The sequence below is a fragment of the Coffea eugenioides genome, chromosome 4, assembly GCF_003713205.1.
Source record: "Coffea eugenioides isolate CCC68of chromosome 4, Ceug_1.0, whole genome shotgun sequence".
NCBI classification, from domain to species: Eukaryota; Viridiplantae; Streptophyta; class Magnoliopsida; order Gentianales; family Rubiaceae; genus Coffea; species Coffea eugenioides.
The window spans coordinates 17,089,930-17,099,570 of record NC_040038.1 but is presented as its reverse complement, the minus strand read 5'-3'; positions in this window follow the sequence as shown (position 1 = coordinate 17,099,570).

Genomic DNA, 9,641 nt, shown 5'->3' with positions numbered 1-9,641 from the left:
TTTATGAGGATCACAGATGATGGTTGAGTTGACAAGCCAAGATCTGGTGGGATGGAAAAAAAATTGCTATGTGAAATGAAAGCCTATAAAAATATTTAAGAAAGAGAGGGATATGTTTGTTTACACTTTTTTGTTGTGACTTTGATCCTAATAGCAATAAGAATCCGAAAGGCTTCATGTTGGGAAGTAATAATAGATCCATGGCCCTCTTCAATTTGATTGGAGAGTGTGAGAAGTAATAGACGGAGACTGTACAAGTACAAGAAAAGGGAATGATAACTGGTAATCTATAGTATGGTTGAAAGGCATTACGAAAAATGTGGTGAAAAAAAATGGATCGTAACCTTTGATCGGCAGTTACATAATCTCTACTTATGGTCAGTTTTCCTCGAACAGTTGTTTCTGTTTTAGGTAGGACATGCAGCACTTTTCCCATGATATCTATTGCAGTTATATGTAAGAGAGGATTTAAAATAATCGATAAAAAAGGTGTATATTGTTTGGAAAAAAATTAATTAAATAAAATGGAAGTGATCCGTTTACTTATCAAATGATTTGTGTTAGCAATTGTGTCCAACATGGTAAAGGGGTGCAAGTTGAAAGAAACTGGAAGAGAAGGTCGTTGGAGTTGCTGTATTTGCTGAATGCTGGTCTTCCTGGCGGCAACCCAATAGTATGGGTAATCTCCTAGAGGGATATGGGCAAGGGATGGTCGTACAACTGCATTTGAAATGTAGTATGTTTTAAAAGGTAAAAGAAGGCTGGCAAATTGATCAAGATAACCTGCAGGTACATGCATGCTGACTCTAAGTCCCTGCATTTTAGCATTGTTAGCTGTAGGCAAAAGGTAAATGAAGAAGAAAACAATAATATGAAAAAAGAAAAACCGTCAAACCTGTGGATCAGCAAGTGCATATTGCTGATAATGAGTTTGAGGTCCACCGAAACGCATGACATGCATTTTTTCAATAACCTAGACAATTGTTGTCCAATTTAGCAGATTTGGATCAATGGCTGAGAGGGGAACGATAGTATTTTTCATTACGGGAAAACCTGTGGTAAGATGGTGTTATTAATCTGAGCAGCTGTTAAATTTTGAAATATTTTCGAAGCTATGAATATTTAGAATTAGATTATAAGCAATTATTGTATAGAAAAGTCATGCAGCGTATAGAATTAGTAAGGAAAATATTTAAGGGAAAAAGATGTATAGGGACCTTTGTTTTTGTTTCAGTGTGATTAGCGAATTCAGCAGAGAATTATCATTAAGATGTATATATTAAAATATCACAAAGAAAGCAAAAATCAGATAAGCTGATAAGCATACACATTCTTCTGATAAGGACATGGAGAAAGGTAAAAAGAGAGACAGGGAAAGTAGAAGAAGAATAATTTGAAGGGGAAAGAAGTTTACCTTAATAGTAAGGGCGTTGTGGTGGTAGGGAGAAAGTCGGAGCCGGAGATGTTGTTTGCAAAAAGCAGCCTTAGAGAGTTGGGAAGAGAAGAAGTTTATGAATTGTGTTCTAAAGTGATTAATAGAGATGCAGTGCGGTACAGGAGACAACTAAGATAGAGTGGGTGAGAAAGCGATTCATGTAGTTACATGTATGTATATTGGGAATGGATAAACAATAGAGCACTGGTGTATGAAAATCTCTGAGCGCATACACGTGAAAGTTGAAATTGTACAGTAGGGGTCTTTATGTAGATGTTTAGTTGTTCTCAGTTGAGGGCTGGTAATTGAATAGCGGGGTGGATTGCTGAACTGGTTTCCATGGTATTATGAGAAAGCTCACGAATGCAGAGCAGGGGCGAGTGGTAATTTGGTTGGCAAAAATCCATTATTTACTTAAAATTGTGCCGATCCAGCTTGCTGATTTTAAAGGGAAGTTTGTGCGAAATTGTACTATAGGTTAGACAGATTGGATAATAATTTGTGACAGGAATAATAAGAAGATAAAATATACCAGCTCAAGAATTAAGGTTCATTTTATAGGAGCTGTTTTTAGTGCATTATCAGAAAAACCTTTTTTTTTTAATTTAGCTAATTCATAGTCAGTGTAAATATATATATTTTTTGTGTTTGTTTTGCTATTCTGCGCTTGTTTTGTTATTTTGCTATACAAAGAGCGAACCAAACTATACATGTGCACTAAAATATCTTTCTAGTAATGGTTGTTTTTTGTTATGTCATAGTTACTATCGGTCGTGGCTTGTAAAGCGGTAAAAATTTATAGATTTAACTTAGGAAGACGAGCACTGCTATATGTAAATGACTGCGGAGTTCTTTAGACAAAAAGAAATATAGAACATATATAGGCAGACAGAAAAGAAAGATAAAAGAGATTCTGGAAGGGGACGGGCTAAAACGGGATTGTTGTTTCAAATTCAAATGATCGAAGCATCGTCCTTGTGTCTTCCGCAGCGTATTTCTCACTTCTATTTTGTGCACAGATGATGATTTGATAGCTGAGCATTCCTGTTGGGAGGAAGAATAAGAGTTCATTTGGTCTTGCAGGAATTTGTTGCAGAAAGTCCATCCATGCTTCCATAACACTGTTACTATTGCATTGTAGGTGAGCATGGATTTTTTGTTGATGCAAATGAATGACTAAAGTGTAGTTCCTGTGCTGATCCGTCTTGGCAATTTTAAAGGGTAGTTTCTGTGAAAAGATACTTTAGGTTAGACTCGTTGGATAATAATTTATGATAGCAATAATATAAAGACCGAATATACCGGCTGAAGAACATCTGTAAGAGCCAGACGGTGGTAAAATGCTGGAAAAACTAAATCTTGTGTGAAGTCATCTGATAAGCCGGTGATAACTTGTTGATAAACACAGTTAGTCTTATCAAAGTGCATCCCTAAGAGGGGATCTGACTGTTTTTTTTGTGTTAATTGTGTAGTCCAGGGAAACGTTTGCTGTTGACAATTTTTGGTGAAGATTGCCACGTTGAATTCCATGTTTCTTAAATGCTTAAACAAAATGGTGTCACTTGTGTTAAGTTCATGGTCTGCTGCAAAGTCGTTCCAACCTTCACCAAATCGAAAATTTGTCAAGGAGATAACCCAATGTGTTTTTTTTGCTTTCACGGTCAGAAATGGCTGCCTGCACTGTTGTATCACTGGAATAAGGTCATGTGGAACGTGTTGTGGGATCAACAGTAGCGTTAGGTATAGTTGGCAGAATATTGTGGAAGGGAAAAAGTGATTAGTATGCATTAGGAAAATACTAGTCGTCTATTTTTTGTAAAAGTTATGGTAAAACAACATGGCTGTGGAGGATAAATATCAGGTATAAACTCAGGGAGAGGAGCATTTGAAACAATAGTGATTGAAATAGCAGGTCGTCAGAAAATAGTAGAATGGAAAGGAAAAAAGTATTAAACTGGTTGAATTTGTAATCAGCTAGTGGATATGGGGAAACGAACATTAGGACACGTTCTAACCACTTAAGAATGGAGATAGCATTCTTAAGCTCGAGAAGGCCAACATCTTCAATTAGAGCTGAATGTTGTTCAATGAATGCATCGTCATATTTATAGGTGTAGTGTCTTGCATCTCGTTGTAAGGCTGTAGCAGCGAGCGTTTTATGGCCAGTGGGAGTAAGTAAGTAGTATTTGTACAATTTTTGTCTTTGTGGTGTAATATGGACCGCTAATGTCCATGAAAGAATCACATCATTGTCCATGTAACTGAAAAGAATTTAAAGTGTTAGAACAAATTGGTAAAGCTGCCATATTTGAGTACACATGGGATATATGTAGATGGACGATCTATTAAAGGATATAAGCTGGGCTTCATATACGGTGGTGGAAAGTAGGTTAAAACTGAACGTTGAAAATGTTGAAGAAGCAAGAAGTTGTGGGCAATACGGAGAAACAGTGCGGAAATAAGCAAAGGATTGGATAGTTTGCAAGTAGAGGGTTGATCTATCAACGGAAAATATGCTAAAGGTTCATGGAAAGTTACCTGGTGTTCGTCTGAAGGAGGAAATCTGTTGCGGTTTCACCGTTTGGAAGCTTTTGGCTGGTGAAGGATTGTAGAGGACTGTGACAGTAAATTTGCAAGCAGAGGAACGGCGATATACGTTCTAGTAAGTGGGTGTTGATGGAGGGCTTTAATGAGTATTTATTTCTTGGTGAGAACGAGACAGAGTGGACTGTTTGAAGGTTTACAATTTATTTTGGAAGTTACTGAAGAGGTTTTTTATTATTGGGCCTTTCAAATATTGTTAATGCATTTCCAATAGAGTCTTGGAAAGCAGCACATACAGACCGAAGGGGTAATTTCCTATAGTCTATTTGGAGTGTAATAGTCATGGTTAATTTTTTTTGTTCTGTTTGAACATAGTTATGGAGGTTGTAATGCAATGGTTAAATTACACTGGTTAATCCCAAAGACAAGTTATAATATAATTCAGGGAACCGAAATTTATGTACAGTGCAGTTGATCAGGCTAAAAGCAAAATTCTGTACAACGTGTTTCACTTTATATATATTATTTAAAAACTAAAATAAAGGGCAAAAGACATTGTGAATTTGGAGTGTTATTGAGGTCAGCTGACATAGATATGTTCAAGGTTAGTTTGGAAAATGAGGCTAAAATTGCATTTCTAGCTTATTTTTTATCGTCCCAAGCTGAATTAAACTTGACAGCACAGTTTGTGTTTTTAGCGATAATTGAAATTGACTTTCTTCATTATCTAAGACATAAAGTATAGCAGTTGGGAAGTAGTCAACATCTGTAATTATTTAGTGAGGAACAGCGGAGAATTGTATGGGGAATGAATACTGAATTAATGAACTGCCAAAAAGTGAGAGAAGATGGCACTGACATTGTCAATCAAAATAAGGTTGAAGATCAAACTACAAGGAGAGATTATAAATAACATTTAGACTGATATCTGAATATATTTTACAAACTGGACATTAAAGATAAGAATGGACATAGTAGTTATGATACCAGGGGAAAATTTTTTCGGCTCCATCTGTCTTGTAGACCTGCACGGTAAATGAATTAATGGTCTCTGGTATGAATACCAATTTTTCGTTGAGCTGTAAATCATGTTGCAGAACAAAAGAAGGCCAGTTGTCGGTGAAAGCCCGGCCGTTTATGTTTGCTTGAAAAAGTCTATATCTGGCTCTGAGAGTGATCACCGGCGTTGTTGTTTCATTTATGAATACGCTAACGAACTTTGGTATTTTCTAAAATGGAAAGAAAATGGCAATAGTTAAAATACGTAATAAAATAATAAAAACAAAAAATATAGAAGAATGCTACTCACAAATTTGTGCCTGTTCTTTTCATTGTAAACCTGGTAAAAAGATATGGAATTCATAATATCATGAGTTATATCTGGTTTGATGGAAGGGCATACATGCTGGTATAGAATATATGCAGGCTTGATATCACCTGAGATGAAAAAGCAGCGAGTAAAAAAGGCAGAATAAATTTCCAGGTAGCTTAGGAATGAAACAGCATAGCAGGTGTACTGACCATGAATATTTGCATAATACTGCAATTGGAGAATATTAGCAAGAGGAACTGTCCAACTAAGATAAGTGTGTATTTTAAGTTCTGTGAACTGAATAACATCAAATTCTAAGTTTTCGATATGAAGTAGCAGTATATAGCTATTTTCGTTAAGCAAATTATTTCTTTTGAATTCTGTCCATCCAGCTTCAAATTTTTGGCCTGTAACTTCAACAGTCCAACTCTCATGTCCCTGAATGATAGTTATGCTACTTTTGTTACTTTTGTTATGCAGTTGCAGCATATAGTGAAAGCTGGGGGCTAGAATCTGCAAATGGAAAGTGTAAGCGATGAAGGTAATATATTTACATATGGGAGGGAAATTGTTACCTTTCTATGCTGGTTGGACCTGAACAAAAAACAACCTTCGGTAACATTGCAAATATCAGGCGACTGGTTGGAGGAATTTCCGCTGTGAATGTTTGTTGCCATCGATTTTAATCCAGGTCTAACAAAAATATCGCAGGAATAGTGTTATAAGTAGCAAAGAGTTTAGTTTGATTCTTTGTTTTATGAGTGAATGAATATATGAAAGAGAAAGGTTACCACTTATATGGGGTGCGTTGATTGGAATGTACTTGAAAGTGTATTAAGAAATGCATCTGGTAAATATGTAGTACAGGAAAGGTATGAAAGAGGAACATAGAATAATGTGTAGAACACAGGCTTCTTGAAAGACTATACAATTGAAATTTGTGCAGGAAGACAGTAATAGTAGGTTCACTTACTTATTTATGAAAGACAACTGAATTGAAGTGTGTTCAGACTGACACTAATAACTTGTCACATTGAAGTATCTATCAGTTTTCATAAGCAAAGAGACAAAAAAGAGTGAAAAGAAACAGTGAAAGTTCCTTATAAGTAATGTAGCCGTGGATAAAGGCCTGGGGAAAGAGACAATCGGATTTTGGTAGGTGGACTATGCCACTGGGGGAGAATTTTTTTTCTGTTGAGTGCGGAGGCCTAAAAAAAGCGTGCATGTTAAAGTAAAAGGGGGCGAAAAACTTGTTTTTTTATTTAGTGTATACTGCAGACTGAACACAGAATGGTTTGTCACATTCAACGCGAGGATGTCTAATTTATATCCATGACAATTTAATTAAATGAAGAAAATATATATTCCAAGGTAATGAAATGACAGTAATTATTCAAGGTGGGAATTAAGGCTGTGTTGGAGACAAGAAGCATAGGATGTTTTTTGAAAGCAATATAACAGGATATAGCAATAGGCTTGATAATGCATAGAATTGCCACGAAAGTATCAGCTAGGTATGAATGTTTAAAATATAAAAAGGTAACATTGAAGCAGATGTAGCAAAAACGAGCTGTAACAAAAGCAAAGTGCAAAGAGAAGTTCAACATGCAACAGGTTATGTCCAGGCTAAGAGAAAAAAAGCAGGATGATTCATCTGGAATGAGATAACATGTAATCAGAGGTTGTTAAATACAGCTGTAACAAATGCAGAGGGACAAGATGTGACGCCCCCACTTCTCCCTAAGGCGAACCAAAGGGTATCCGCGAGACGCCTGCCCAACTCTCGTCAGGATTCAAGCAATTCCATTCAAGCTTATTACCAGACTACACGTCACAAGTAAAACTTAAATACAGTAAATGCGGAAGCGTTCAAGCATAACAATCGTCATCCATTATCCAACCCGCATATCGGGTGTTCAAAATATATCTTAAATCCCAAATATACATCACGCCTCAAAAGTTACATTTCAATTCCAAAAGTACAATCCAAAACCAAGGCATAGCCAAAACATAATAGAAACCCTAAACAAAAGTACATCAGGAGGGTTTCTCCAATACATCTCCGAGTTCAATCCTATTAAGGAAAACAAATCTAACGGGGTGAGCAAAAACGCTCATGAGCCCAAGAACACACATGCAGGCACATAGTTCAGGTAACAAGCCCAAGTAACAGTTCAACTGATAACTTGCAAGTAATTAATAATGCCAACAAAATGTAAACAGAAGCAATTCGAGGATATGGTAACTCTCAGGAGCTAAGTTCCACTTGCGTTGCCAGTTCATTCGTATATCTTCCCGCGATAACTCTCCGTCAACCGGATTGATATTTCCAAACAATAGATCACCACTTACTTCTCATCCGTCCACCCTACACCGCTTCGAGCCCGCACGACATTTATAAGACTATACTCCACGAGTATGCCAAACAAAATCTCTCAAATAGATCAGGCTTATCATGTGATTCTCATGACTCACCAAGGTTCCCGACCAAATCCATGCCGGCTCGAGTTCCAAGGTCAGCCTATGAGTTTGGGCATCCCCCATGTATGATGTAAGTGTCGAGGAGATTCACTCCAACGATGTATGCAGCCATAGCATACCATGCCATGTAATAAAGCATTCGACAGGTTTAAGCATGTATTTCAGGTCATGTAAACCAGACAAAACATGTTAAGCATGAGTCATTTGTTTCAAATGAGAATGAGTGCGATAAAGTACACACTCGACTCCATTTTTCAAAACCAAGTAGGCTAAGTATGTAATCAGGTAAGCCAAGCATGAATCAAGCCCATAGAGTTCAAGTAGCCATACACTTGACACTCACCGAGCAAATCAAGAAGAAATATTTTCTGGAAGTTCAAGTGTTCACTGTAGGATCCTCTTGAAGGTCCTCGAGTGCACCTGAGCAAAATATAATGTATTATCATTCACGTGCCCCAATTATTAAGGAAGATTGTATGTTAGTACAATCTAAGAAAATTTCATGAAAACGAACCTCAATTACTCGTAAATCGAGGTTCAATTAGATTTTCTTAAAGTACAAGAGCGATCGAATTTTCATTTTGGGAAATCAAGTAGAAAATGTTCAAGTAATATCGAAGGAATAAGGAGTGCTTGAAAACTCCCTTCCTTTGGAATTCGGAAAATTTTCGATTTTGATACGATATTTTGAAAAATCGTATCTCACATTTTACATGTCAAAAATTGAAAAACTTGATACCGTTGGAAACCTCTTTGAAAGCACTAAAATTTCTTAGAAGACACCTTTCCATGATTCTAAATGGAAGACATTCAAAATTGGGCTCAAAGTTACTGTTTCAGGGTACTTAAGGTTGTGTTGGGGTTGGTTTTTCGCTAACTTTGGAAATTCAGCAAAATTCACACGTTACGAGCTAGCCTCTGAAATCTATAACTCAATTAGAGTTGCAAGTAATGTTTTTAACAGAAAAAGTGGATCAAGAATCGGAGTTTCGAGCACCGAGATACGGTAGCTCAAAGTTAGGGAAAAATTCAAAACTGGTGAACAAATTTCCAGATTTGAGCTTCCAACTTTGGCACTTTAGTTAGGTATCGAAATGGACTTGGATTGATACAAAATTTGGCAGTATAATACTCCTATATAAAGAGTATTTCCCTATCAAATTTCATGGAAAAATACCCTCGGGAAGGTAGCCACTCAAACAACCAAAGTTTCGAAAATACTAAGACAAAACTGCCTTGTACCTTTTGTTTTCCATTTCAAACATTTGGTCAAGGAGAAATTCCTCAAACATTGTTCATTAGCGTAGGCAAAGCCTAAGGAATATTCATGGTACATTTGGTAAGTGTTTAGCACCAAAATATTCAGTTAGCAAGTCTATACCAAGTCTTGCATCAAATCTGTCCAAAAGTCAGGGTTTTCAAGAGCGGGGCAGGTTCCGTATTTTGATCACAAATCACTCAAATTAACTCAGAATTGGGCATGGTTTATGGCGTTGGAAATACATTCATAGAGCTATAATTTCACAGAAGAAATCATTTTGAAATTTGGCACACAACTAGCTTGAATTCGAGCCACAAGTTGCAGCCTCAGCATTTCATTCCAGTAAAATAGAGAAACAGAACAGCCGACTTTAAATGGTTGGTTTGGCTCACATAGATGGAACCAGAATGTTAATTTTATACCGTTGGAAAGGTTGGAATGTCTAGTTTCAAATGCCACTGACGGCACTCGATTTCGACATCGGAGCACAAAGTTATGGCCGAAACACGAAAACTGGTCAGAGCATTACGGAAACAGTTCCAGATTTACTAGCTTTGTGAAATCGATTCATTTGACCCACCAAACCTCAATATTTTTCAATGAAATTT